The sequence below is a fragment of the Schistocerca piceifrons genome, chromosome 1 (assembly GCF_021461385.2).
Source record: "Schistocerca piceifrons isolate TAMUIC-IGC-003096 chromosome 1, iqSchPice1.1, whole genome shotgun sequence".
In the NCBI taxonomy this organism is placed as follows: Eukaryota; Metazoa; Arthropoda; class Insecta; order Orthoptera; family Acrididae; genus Schistocerca; species Schistocerca piceifrons.
In genome coordinates, this window is record NC_060138.1 from 1,151,001,471 (window position 1) to 1,151,015,934 (window position 14,464).

General features: G+C 43.0%; 1 pseudogene; it reads right to left on the reverse strand.

The window, feature by feature from the left end:
• Nucleotides 1-13,048: 13,048 nt before the first annotated feature.
• Nucleotides 13,049-13,164, reverse strand: LOC124723971 (annotated as a pseudogene).
• Between the last annotated feature and the right edge of the window lie 1,300 nt (nucleotides 13,165-14,464).

Below are 14,464 nucleotides of genomic sequence, written 5' to 3' on the forward strand. Positions count from 1 at the left end.
GTCCACATCACACGCGCCATTACTGTCGGGACGTGTCAGGCGTATACAAAGGACTGCTGCGGACTTCGTCCGAGCCTACTACGTATTCCAAGTTCGATCTGTGTGACGTTCCTGGAGGAAACTAAAACTTGTTTCAAGGCATAATTTCGGGTTCAGGAGGAAACCTCTTGTGTGAAACGTAACTTACGTTTTTCACACACGACAACTTCCAATTAATTAGTGCATACGAACAGCTAGATGCCATAATCTAAAGTTTCCGAAACGCTTTCGACACCTTTGCCTGAGTCAAATGAAAACCATAAATTTGTAATAAAAAATCGAAATTTCGCGCCGTTATCCTGTAAGTTGGTAAGCATGCTACAAACAGCGTGCAGAATGGCCTGTAGGTGGCAGCATAGTGCAGATGCACATAGAGAGCCTGTATACAGAGAGAGAGTGGCCATAGGTGAAGTTGCCCGTGATTGGTTGATTAGCTTTGGCAGAAAAATGGCGCCAAACGTCTCTCGCGCTTCCTATTTTCGCAGTGCTTTTGAGTTGAATTGACGTTCAGAGGACTTTTGGAAACGATTAAAAGATATTTGAATTATTGAGAGACTTTTTATGCGTTGTGCATGCTTGTTCGATTTAGTTGTATATAATTTTTAGTACGTAATTAGCGTTTGCGATTTTAAATACGAGTTGAAATAATGAAGCGTTTTGTGAAGAAGTGCCCGCATCTCGTGGTCGTGCGGTAGCGTTCTCGCTTCCCACGCCCGGGTTCCCGGGTTCGATTCCCGGCGGGGTCAGGGATTTTCTCTGCCTCGTGATGGTTGGGTGTTGTGTGATGTCCTTAGGTTAGTTAGGTTTAAGTAGTGTTAAGTTCTAGGGGACTGATGACCATACATGTTAAGTCCCATAGTGCTCAGAGCCATTTGAACCATTTGTGATGAAGTCGGTAGGCCTACATGTTTGAAGTAAACACGTTAGTAATTGTACAGTATTGTTTTTGACATCTGTAATTCGTTCTACAGACGTTCGTAATCGATGCCAGTTTGTCCTGCATTTGGTTGTTCCAATAGAGGCGAAGGAGGCTTTCGCATGTTAGCATTTCCACGCAATGAAAAAAGACGAAAGCAGTGGGCAGTCGCAGTCAATAGGGCTGACATAAATCAAACAGGACAGGAGCCTTGTGGAAACCAACCAAGTACTCTTATCAAAGCGAAGTGTCATTTTTTGCTTTTTACTACATATAAAACGACTTGCAATATACATAGTTAAATTTGAAAACAGACCTGTAAATTGGCTGTGTGAAAATTATTATAACACATTATTCTTATAAACAAAGGCATTTAACGGTTGATTTCGCCATATTGTCTTGTGGTTTTGATTCGGTGAGTGTGTACTCCACTACTCCACTACTGGCCATTCAAAAGTCCCGCCCGCAGTTTGGCAGAAAAATGGCCGCCGTATCGTCCGGTTGGCCACTCTCTCCCTATACAGGCTCTTTAGATGCACACATACCGTCGTAGTATCAGTATAAAGATGGCCGCCCCATTTGCGACTTGCACCAGGGAAGAACAACGTTCTGTTATTCGGTTTATGCGTAGTGAAGATGTGAAACCTATTGAAATTCATCGACGAATGAAGGTTCAGTACAGTGATGCATGTTTGTCACAGCAGCAAGTCTACGAATGGTTCAAATGGCTCTGAGCACTATGGCACTTAACATCTGTGGTCATCAGTCCCCTAGAACTAGGAACTACTTAAACCTAACTAACCTAAGGACATCACACACATCCATGCCCGAGGCAGGATTCGAACCTGCGACCGTAGCAGTCGCGCGGTTCCGGACTGCACGCCTAGAACCGCTAGACCACCGCGGCCGTCTCCACGAATGGAGTAGAAAGTTCGCAAATGGTGTGACTTCAGTGGAAGATGCTTCTCGTCCAGGTCAGGCAGAACGAGCTGACTACACAGAACATTGCAGCAGTTGGAGCCATAGTGAAGGAAAACCACCGAGTGACACTGAATGACGCAATGGAAGGAAAGAACTTCCGTTCTGATGAAGAGGTACTCCACACGGTGCATGAGTGGTTGCGCGGACTACCAAAAGAATGTTTTTCTGAAGGAATTTATGCACTTTGTAAGCGCTGGAGGACTTGCATTGAGTGTGGGGGAGATTATGTTGAAAAGTGATATAGCTTTGTACCACTTCTGCACAATGAATAATATTTATAAAAATATTTAAGGTTTTCATTTTACTCACCCTCGTACTATCAAAGTATCTTCAGCAATATATGACTGGCTTGAATAATTTTTGTGTAACAGAACAGAGTATGTTATTACAGAGAAACAAACGAGGAAATACACGGATGCATATAAGTTAACGTAACTTTTACTGTATAAGAGATAATTGAACCAAATTTCGCACATGTTTTCATTATGATATTAACCATCATCTATTTTTTTTTTTTTTTTTTTTCGTCACATGGTTTGATCAGGACATTGCCGGATACGTTCAAATCTCATACTATCACATGATGAACATTTTATCAAAGGCTGCTGTACTTATCAGTTTCAAAATATAGTAGGTTATTCATAGCAATTAGATAAAGAAATATGTCTACCAGATTTTTTGCAGCAGTCTTAGAACACACGCAAGAAGTTTTTAAACTTGCTTCTATGATACATAACAATATTTGTTTCCGAAGAAATTTAAATGAATTTGAGGGCAATGTATGTGGGAAAATTTTGTACCACAGAAAGTTGTGTTATAGTTTTAGTTTTGTGTTAGCAGAAGAGCCAACAACGTGTTACGAATGGAGGCCGAAATGCACGCGTTTTAGCTCACGCAGGCTAGCGTGTGGAGGGAAGAACTATACTGACTTGAGGTCTGGAACATGACAAGGAATGAGAATTCAGAAAGCGAACGAAATTAGTTTGATACTTTACTTTAATCCATTAATGATGAACGTCGCTCTTGACGGCACACGATTCACAATATTATCTGTTCAGAATACATTCTTGACGATAGTACTTATAGTAACTGAATATGGCGCTTTGCTAGGTCGTAGCAAATGACGTAGCTGAAGGCTATGTTAAACTGTCGTCTCTCCAAATGAGAGCGTAAGTAGACAGTGAACCATCGCTAGCAAAGTCGGCTATACAACTGGGGCGAGTGCTAGGGAGTATCTAGACTAGACCTGCCGAGTGGCGGCGCTCGGTCTGCAATCACTGATAGTGGTGACACGCGGGTCCGACGTATACTAACGGACCGCGGCCGATTTAAAGGCTACCACCTAGCAAGTGCGGCGTCTGGCGGTGACTCCACAATTAAGTTGGTACACAAATTCGTACCGTGTTGGTTTTGAACGATGGTATTCCGGTCGCTACGGGTTTATCTATCGATTGTCATTTTTACTTGTAGTTCACTGTTGGTATATGAGTTTACATTTTGTCATCTGGAGATAGTAAGTGGAGCTGTGGACGTCAGTAAAATAGTTTGCCAAGTGGAGGAATCGTAACATTTCCGACATATTCTTCCGCTTGAGTTCAATATAGAGGTGACAGCAGCGGATACAGCCGGAAACATTTGTGTCGTGTATGGGGATAATGCCAGTGGACAGAGACGGCAAGAAAGTGTTAAGGAGGATCGATTTGACATTAGTGACTCTCCACGTTCAGGAAGACCTTCGGAGTTCGATGAAGATCGTTTAAACGCATTGATCCACAATGATCTACGTCAGTGTACTCGAGAATTGACAAATGTGATGAACTGTGATCATTCCACCATAGTGAAACATCTGCATGCAATGAGGAAGGTTCAAAAATCGGGTGTACGTATACCACATGCTTAATAAATCGTAATTAATGGCATCTTAAGTGGAATCACTGCCTTCTGTAGTCTACAGATGCTTCTCTGACGGCAGGAAATAATGAAATCTCGCAAATAATGACAGGGTCGAGTACAAAAGTGGACGTGGCACAGAACGTTGGTTGAAACAAGATGGCTTTTCCATCAGTTGTAGCACGAATTAAACTCTGAAAATCGGAGACAATATTTCGGTCACGCTATACAACTATATGGTGGAAAAAGAAGTTCAACATTTTTGGCGAATTTACATACATCCCCCCCCCCCCCCCAAATAGTCACATGTCGTGTATTACAGGTATATTCCCAAGTACTACTGACGTTTCAGAAGACGTCTGCGCGACAGCTATAAGACACACTGAAAAATAACGCAGTCATTGGACAGAACACCTTTGCAAGTTTCGAATCGTATTCCGTGTCGTGGCTAGCTTTACTATGGGACAAGTATGTCATAACAAGTAGACAAACCATCCGCTCTGTGCTGTCGCATCGAATTACTTCGTGCCTGTAGATGGGCAATCCAACGGAACAGATGAAATGTATTCGCAGTTGCTAATACGAACAGCCATCAGCTGTTTAAAGGAATGACGACAGTGAAAATTTGTGCCAGGCTGGGACTCGAACCCGTATTTCCCGCTTTACGTGAGAGGTCGCCTGAACCGCTTCGGCTATCCGTGCACGAATCACGGTCGACCCAATCATCCACGTGTCGAAGTTCCTGCGTCACAACCTGTACTAACGCACATGTATCATTTCACGCTCATACAGGGGAGGGCATATTAATTGAAAGTCGCTGCCCAGTATTGGCGGATAAGTACGATATTGTGGTGCCTATGTTATTGAGAAGAATGATGCAACGTCCCTTCAGAAACAGATGTTTACAGAGGGCTGTTGTCGGGCAATACTGAAAAGCTGCAACGTGAGGAAATGCTCTATCTACTGATTTTCTTCTTTGCATCAAACCCTTCTTGTACGGTATCCGCTATACAAAAGATTTGACAAATTTATTTTATTTAACTTTGCTGTCTGATGGCCTACCTTTCGTTGCAGTCGTCAAGTCCCTAATGGAGGGCAGTTGTTTGCACCACCTGTCCGTGAACTGTGTGAACTTGGTTCTGAGTGCGATCATATGTTAACTCTTTATGTGTCGCATTTTCTGAGGCAGAAATTGGGGACCAGCCCTGAATTTGCCCAAACAAGAGCGGAAAAAATTCTGAAAACTACACTCAGGCAGCAGCCAAGGTCCTTAATCCTTCACGCGGGTTAGATGAAGGTTTGGCTTACCTTTCTGTCTCACAAGACGTCAAGCTACGCTTTACGCTATAGGAACAGGTCAATGCCCTGTCCACTGATTATTTTCTGTACGTCTTCTAGTTTTAATGGAAGTCATTTTCTGAAACACCAGAGGCATGGGAGAGAGTAGTATCTAGAGAACAGCGTAGCTAGGAACACTAGATGTTTCCTGGTCGGTGACCGAGTTTTGGAACACACGAAGGAACACTCACCAGAGACCGCCATGAGCACTTTCCGCCGTTTATTACTGCTTCAGTTGCTGTGAAACTTGAGGTAGTAAATACTGCGAGATCTACGTATTTAAATTCTGTGTAATATACTAGCCTCGAGCCCGCTGCCTCGCTCGCATAGACTGTATGGTCTGCACAGATTTTTTTCTTTAATCGAATCTGTTGTTGTTATGCCCGTTGCTCATCTGTAAATCTTCACACTTGTAAAAGAGTTAGTGAGCCATTGCGTGGCTTCCAGTTATTGTGTAATTAAAGTGTTTCGACGGGTTTAGCTTAGTTTCATATATCAAGTAAAAATCTGAAGGAAGCCAGTCGAACAAGTGATTCTGTATTCACTGGAGCCAGGTTTACACCCGGTACTGAGTTCTTTCATCTCACTCGGATATTTCTGTACATGGAGTTGTACTTAAAAGTGGTATCCGTTTTGTCATTAGCTACGATTAGTTTACATAGTAATTACAATAAAAATAGTTTTATAAACATGTACTGGGTCTACTGAAAAATTAATGTATTAAAGATCCATTTCTTTTTCTATGCAGTTCTGACAAAGTCGATTTGTCGTGGTGTCTTTTGAATAGATTTCTTTTATTTAGTCTACAAACTGCAACACTTTTTCACGCTAATTAATCCCTCAGAAACACGGCCTTTTCCGAATGTGCTTCTGACCAAAAAGCGATTCTGGTAGCTGGAGTCTAAGGTTTTCATTAACCTCACCTTTCAACTTTTGTGGTGATACTTTCATAGAAACTTTCATCCCCTAACACATATTTATTAATTTCTAACAGAGAAGACAAATGTTATTTTTCACAGGTTTACCTTTAAAAATATTTTAGAATCACAAAATATTTTCCTAAAAATTTTCATCCTCTTATCGGTCGAATTTCCGGAAATACTGAAACACGTATTTACTTCTGACCAATTAAACCAAATAATTTTCATAGTTGTAGCTTCAAAATTGTCTTAATAGCGACATATTTTCAAAGAAACCTTTCATCCCTTATTTCACCCCCTTATTAAACGATGCCTACAGTATAAGATATATACCCTCTCCAAACTTCAAGTTTCTATCCTTGGCGATTTGGGCTGGGCGACGATGAGCCAGCCAGTAATGACATTTCCTTTTACGTGGAGATATTAAAGCTTTTTGAAGAATATTGATTAATCTCCACTTATAGAATTTTATGGTGCGTAAAATTCTATATACTTTTAAAACTAGTCATCTAACGTGTGGACAATTAAGCCATAGTTCTTCGATCGCACTCTATCTTGTATGTTGAAACGGGAGATTTCCTGGATGGAACACGGCGTATTTGCAAATGAACTGAGTTTCTTTAACGTCTTAGCAATTTTCCGTTTTCTAGAAAAGGAAATTGGTGCTTTTTGCCAATAACTTCGATTCCAAAAATTTTTTGACTTGTATTTGGTTTCTGATAATAATGCTTCTTAATACGATTTCACTTACTGGTCATTGCCATGTAGAAGAGTAATAGTTTGACACGTAGACATTAAATAGAGTGGTGACATGATTTTCACGATTGCAATGCTTTTATATTTTGTTAGAATATTTGTTTCTAGATACATATCATGTTGTACATTTGGACAGTTTTTCACACTTGGGAAAACTTTACTTTTCCAGAGCAATTTTTGTAATTTCAGAAAAAGACTGCAGCGCACTGAAGGTGACTACTATGATTTCAAAATGGAATAGGAAAATATAAAAAAACTTCCGTTACAGGGCTGGCTAGAGGCGAAAGTCCGATATGTTTACCAAGGGGCGAGACCCCTCCCACTTACGAATAGGGTTGTGTTTGATTTATTACTAGTTTTGCTCATGAGACGTGAGTATCATCGGATCGGTATAAATCTTCGCTCACCAACGCAAGGTGGTGTGAGTTTATGTATTGATGCTGGTGCCAATTGTAGAGTTAAACCCATTTGTGATACTCGATTCTGATGAACGAAACTAGTAATAAATCAAGTAATACGCTACGTGTGACAGTCTGCCTGTCCATTAATTACTAGCCGCCGCTTTATCTCCTGTAAGCAATGTCTGTGTCTGCCAAGTAGGTCACGCGAGTTGCGAATGTCGTACAGCCACGAACTGAACGTCATGCGTGCCCCAAAAGAAACACTAATGTTAAAAATATAAATAGTCGATGTATCATATGGGGCTAATAGCCCATTCAGATTGTTCAGTGACAGTACTATTGACAGGAAAGTACATCGTTAGAAAATCGCAAAAAAGTTACACAAAATGTTGGACAAAATTACCATTTGTGTACGACGTAACCGTCTTAAATGGGGATAAACGCGTGATAATGACAGTAACAGAGAGCAAGCAACCTTAGAGTTGTGAACTTCTAGACACACCACTCAAATATCTGGGAAATAATCTTCACAGGCAATCAGTAGTAGCAAAGGTAAATCTAATATCTACGTATGTTGAGCAGTGGGGGGGGGGGGGGGGGGGGGGGGGACGGGGAGGGAGGAGGAAGGGAGGCGATTCTGGGGACATGCAGTGCATCTCATGCGAAACTACCCCCAAGATGAGTTCTACATTACCGCTCCACCACACGGAGGCCTCAGCAAGTGTGCGTGGCAGCAAACATCTGACGCGTCGGAGACACGGTGCTAGGATAGTAACAGGTCAGTGTAGGAAGGTGTTAGGAAGATGCTCACGGAACTTCACCAGTAATATCTGGTAAATAAATGTAGAGAATCGATATATGAGGGAGAACGTGCCTCAATACTTTTCCCTATGTCGTATATCGCGTTTCTGGAACACCAGGTTACGATCAGGACATATTAGGACGCTTATTGAGGCATATAGACTGTCAGTTTTCGCCCATTCCACACGTGACGAATATATGTCTGCGGAATACACTGGTATGCGAAAACTTTAGACCACTTGTTCAATAGCGCTGTTGTCTAGCTTTAGAAGCAATGTACGACTCTGCGAGGCATGGATTCGACAAATTCTTGGCAGGTTTCTGGACGTACAGGACGCCAGGTGTCTGCTCATAGGTCACGGTGGCTCCATGATGGTGTAGGCTGTGTTTACGTTCCCAAACAACAATGGAAATTTTATGGATGACAATGACCCACTGTCACCTTGTCACAACTGTTCTCGATATCTACTTCTATATCTACATCTACGTCCATACTCCACAAGCCACCTGACGGTGTGTGGCGGAGGGTACTTTGAGTACCTCTATCGGTTCTCCCGTCTATTCCAGTCTCGTATTGTTCGTGGAAAGAAAGATTGTCGGTATGCCTCCGTGTGGGCTCTAATCTCTCTGATTTTATCCTCATGGTCTCTTCGCGAGAAATACGTAGGAGGGAGCAATATACTGCTTGACTTTTCGGTGAAGGTATGTTCTCGAAACTTTAACAAGGCCGTACCGAGCTACTGAGCGTCTCTTCTACAGATCTCCCACTGGAGTTTATCTATCATCTCCGTAACGCTTTCGCGATTACTAAATGATCCTGTAACGAAGCGCGCTGCTCTCCGTTGGATCTTCTCTATCTCTTCTATCAACCCTATCTGGTTCGGATCCCATACTGGCGAGCAATATTCAAACAGTGGGCGAACAAGTGTACTGTAACCTACTTCCTTCGATTTCGGATTGCATTTCCGTAGGATTCCTCCAATGAATCTCAGTCTGGCATCTGGTTGACCGACGATTAATTTTATGTGGCCATTCCATTTTAAATCACTCTTAATGCCTACTGCCAGATTTTTTATGGAATTAACTGCTTCCAGTTGCTGACCTGCTATATTGTAGCTAAATGACAAGGGACCTTTCTTTCTATGTATTCGCAGCACATTACACTTGTCTACATTGAGATTCAATTGCCATTCCCTGCACCATGCGTCAATTCGTTGCAGATCCTCCTGCATATCAGTACAATTTTCCATTGTTACAACCTCTCGATATACCACAGCATCATCCGAAAAAAGCCTCAGTGAACTTCCGATAATATCCACAAAGGTTATATATATACGAGGGTTATTCCAAAAGTAAGGTCCGATTGATTGCCAAATTGAAACCACAGTGAACATCAGAAATGTTTTACTTGTAACAATTAGCTACACCTTTCAGCTACTTCTCTACGTAGTCGCCGTTCTGACTTAGACTTTTGTCATAGCGTTGTACCAACTTTTCAATAGCCTCATCATAGAAGACAGCCGCCAGTGCTTTCCGCCAATTCTCCACGCTGGCCAACACCTCGTTGTCTGTGTCAAAATGTTGTCTTCAAAGACAGCGGTTCATGTGACCAGAGATGAAACTCAGGGGGAGACAATTGCAGACTGTATTGTGGGTAATCTAACATTTCCATTTGAAAACGATGCAGGAGCATCTTCATTGCCCCTGCAGAATGCGGCTGAGAATTGTCGAGAAGACGAAACAGCACGACAGTTATGTAATGTTGGCTGCATAGCTTCAGGCGAAATTTCTCACCAGGCCCTCGTACTTGGCGGCAGACACTATTTTCTAGACATCTTTACGCACTCACTGCGAGCTCAGAAATGAGAAGAGCGACGTGATGCTAACTGGGGTTATACTAGAGACACTACCCAACACATCTGTGCAAAGCTTTATCGGAATTTCATAGTCGTTTCCATTTCGCGACCGATCGGACCTTACTTTTGGAATAACCCTCGTATATATATATATATATATATATATATATATATATATATATATATATATATATATATATATATATGTGAATAGCAACGGTCCTACGACACTCCCCTGCGGCACATCTGAAATGACTCTTACTTCGGAAGACTTCTTTCCATTGAGAATGACATGCTGCGTTCTGTTATATTGGAACTCTTCAATCCAATCACACAATTGGTCTGATAATCCATATGCTCTTACTTTGTTCATTAAACGACTGTGGGGAACCTTATCGAACGCCATGCGGAAGTCAAGAAACACGGCATCTACCTGGGAACCCTCTGAGTCTCGTGGACGAATAGCGCGGGTTGGGTTTCACATGATCGGCTTTTTCGAAACCCATGCTGATTCCTACAGACTAGATTTCTAGTCTTCAGAGAAGTCATTATACTCGAACATGTTCCAAAATTGTACAACTGATAGACGTTAGAGATATAGGTCTATAGTTCTGTACATATGATGGAAGAACATAGTGGAGAGTTCGAGCGAATGATTTGGCCACCTAGAGAGGTCGGTCAGTGCATAAACCCGTGCACCGGCAACAACTTCGCAATTATGGCCAACAGGGCTCAATATTTCTACAGGGGACATCCAATGACTCGTGAAGTCCATGCCACGTGGAGCTGCTGCACTACCCTGGGGAAAAAGATGTCCGACACGGTATTAGGAGGAATCCCATGACCTGAAACCTCAGCGTATTGTGTGGGGATTGAATGTGTAATAAAAATTCATACAAAAGTAATGAAAGATACTGTGAAATGCAGTGAAACATCACACAGTTCTTCTTCGTTGTTTAGAAATAACGAGGGTCCTAAACTGGAGTTACTGGAAGTAAAAAGTATTCTGAACTGTTCTCGGCAATTCAGCCGGGTGCCGGGACTACCTTAAGGTGCCAACAAGTGTGCCAGTCAAAATATCGCACCGTTTGACGACGCCACATAGCTGAATACAAGAGAACATTTCAAAATAATCAAACGACTGAAACCCTAAAATCACACAACATATATTTTCTCTGCGAAAAATTGCAACTGAAGTTCAACCAAAATTATTTTGGCGAATTTTAACAGAAAGTGGTTGTGCTGCAGCTAATACAGAAATTATCACGCTCTTAACTGCAAAGTTAAAAGCGATTACACATGCCAAATAGGTGGCAATGACAGCCGAGACGGTGTGGCCGAGCGGTTCTAGGCGCTACAGGCTGGAACCGCGCGACCGCTACGGTCGCAGGTTCGAATCCTGCCTCGGGCATGGATGTGTGTGATGTCCTTAGGTTAGTTAGGTTTAAATAATTCTAAGTTCTAGGGGACTGATGACCTCAGCAGTTAAGTCCCATAGAGCTCAGAGCCATTTGACAGCTGAGATGGAAACATTCAAATTGTCTTTCTTTTACACATAAACGATTTGGTTGACGGGGTGGGCAGCAATCTTTGGTTGTTTGCTGATGATGCCATGGTGTACGGAGTATCGAAGTTTAGTGACTGTAGAAAGATACAAGACGAATTAGTTAAAATTTCTAGTCGGTGTGATGAATGCCAGCTGGTTCTAAATGTGGAGAAATGTAAGTTAATGCCGATGAATAGGAAGATCAAACCTGAAATGTTCGGACACAGTATTGCTAGTGTCCTGCTTGGCACAGTCAAGTTGTTTAAATATCTGGGCATAACGTTACAAAGCGTTATGAGGTCGTTCGAGCATGTTAGAACTGTGGTAGAGAAGGCGAATGGCCGACTTCGGTTTATTGGGAGAATTTTAGGAAATAGTGGTTCACCTGTACAGGAGACCGCATACAAGACGCTGGTGCGCCCTATACTTGAGTACTGCACGACTGTTTGGGATCCCTACCACGTGGGATTGAAGGAAGACTTCGGAGAAATTCGGAGGCAGGCTGCTAGATATTTTACCGGCTGATTCGAAAAATAAGAGGAGTTACGGAGATGGTTCGGGAACTCAGATGGGAATCCCCGGAGAGAGACCACGTCCTTTTCGAGAAACGCTATTGAGAAAATTTAGAGAACTGGCATTTGAAGCTGACTGCCGAACGATTCTACTGCCGTCAACATATCTCACGCGTAAGCACCACGAAGATAAGATTCGAGAAATTAAGTCTCATATGGAGGCATACAGACAGATGTTTTTCCTCGCTCTGTTTGCGAGTAAAACAGGAAAGGAAATGCCAAGTGGTGGTATTCTGTACCCTCCGCCACGCACCGTAGGGTGGCTTGCGGAGTATCTACGTAGATATAAATGTGGATACGGCTGTGATACCCTATATAAAGAAAATTATTTACATGGTAAGCATTATTAACGCTCTTTCCTAGATTCAAGAGTGGTTTGTAACTATAAATGAAGATTACATGTGTATTATAATGTAAAGGAAGTCGTAAAGCAGGATGAATTGATAGTCAGCAACGTTCTTCGGTGACTTACGTAATTTGTTGAGAAAAGGCCGCGAAGAGAAGCTCAGCTGCGTTGGACGATTGCTTACCTGTAAAAAAGGTACAGTTTGTCAAAGTCAGTAGACGATAAAAAAAAAAAGAGTAACAGATTTCATATGCCTAGTTTATCAGAAAGTGGAAAATTTTTTGCACTACTTATACAGAATGTCCCTGGGACGATGCGAGAAACTTCGAGGGGCTATAGGGGTGTCTTGAGAAACAAATCGAGCGTAGGAGCCCTTGTTCAGGAAAGCAATCCAACGACGTCACAGAGTGTCGAAGTTATAGGCATCAGCGACTGCCACTAGATCACTCGTTTGGCAGGCAACATGACTCTTTATGCTTACCTGCTGTAGGCGGAACGTTTAACAATAGTAGTAGTGCTCCGGGACCATCCGACCGCCGTGTCATCCTCAGATGAGGATGCGGATAGGAGGGGCGTGCGCACACCGCTCTCCCGGTCGTTATAATGATTTTCTTTGACCGGAGCCGCTACTATTCGGTCGAGTAGCTCCTCAATTGGCATCACGAGGCTGAGTGCACCCCGAGAAATGGCAACAGCACATGGCGGCTGGGAGGTCACCCATCCAAGTGCCATCACGCCCGACAGCGCTTAACTTCGGTGATCTCACGGGAACCGGTGTATCCACTCCGGCAAGGCCGTTGCCAACCTTTAACAATGCTCTTTGTTATTTAGTGATCACAAATGATTACCACGATCACCAGTGAAGATGATGGAGCTAGCTGCGGTCTGAAAGGCCATGTCGCCTATGAATGTAATATTCTGTTGCCTCAGTGGATGGCAGTTTCGGACATAGGTTGCCACCTGCAGTTTATTTTTCTCCTGAACCCCTCTAAAATACTAAGTGTCTTTTGGTATGCAGGAGAAAAATAAACTGCTGATGGAAACATGTGTCCGAAATCGTCATCGACCAAGGCGGCAGAGCACAGCACTCGTAGTAGGTAATGCCTGTCTGTGCGGCAGCTAGTCACGTTTGCTGCCGAAGGGGTGGCCTACTCGCAGGCGTCGGTGCCTGTAACTTTGACCCTCTGTAGCGACGTTGGATTATATTTTCAGACGTGGGTTCCTATCCTCAATATAATCCTGAACGTACCCTCTACAACCCCACGAAGTCTGCAGCAATATTTCTGGGACATCCTGTATATAAAAATCCAAAAGCACTTGACTGCACTGCTAGATGTGTGTTGGTGTGTATAGGGCGCTCAGCAGTCAGGTCGATAGCGACGTTACTCAACGAACTGACTACAAAATGTACCCAATGCTCCTAAAGGCAAAATAGGAAAAGTAATTCTCAGCCAACCTGCTACACTCTCACTCTCTCACACTCATACTTTCACGCAGAAGATCAACACTTACGTCTCAATCAGTTTTTGCATAAAACGTACTGGATATTGCTACACATTAGGCTAAAATATTGTAATTGGGCTACTGGCCTGACTGCAGTTGAGTACAGCCTTTTTTTCGTCCCGCTGCTAGAAGGGGGAGAGCGATGGGCCAGTTGTTTTGGCCGCCACTCACCCCCAGGGAAAATTCCCGGTAATTTTTGCATACCAGGTTGAGCGGACCTGGGGCTGCCCTGGAGGGACTGGAGCAAGGAGACATCCACACCCCTAACCAGGATCGAACCCGGAAAAGTTCCAGGCCCGGAATCTAGTGCTCTACCCTTCATGGCCACTGAGCTTACATATAACACTGATTAATAATAAAAAAGAACTCGAATAACTTCGGTACGACTGTGATCAAATAACTGCTAATGAGGAAAAGATAAAAACACAAATTTGTTGGCTCTGAGCACTATGGGACTCAACATCTGTGGTCATCAGTCCCCTGGAACTTGGAACTGCTTAAACCTAACTAACCTAAGGACACCACACACATCCATGCCCGAGACAGGATTCGAACCTGCGACCGTAGCGGTCACGCGGTTCCAGACTGTAGCGCCTAGA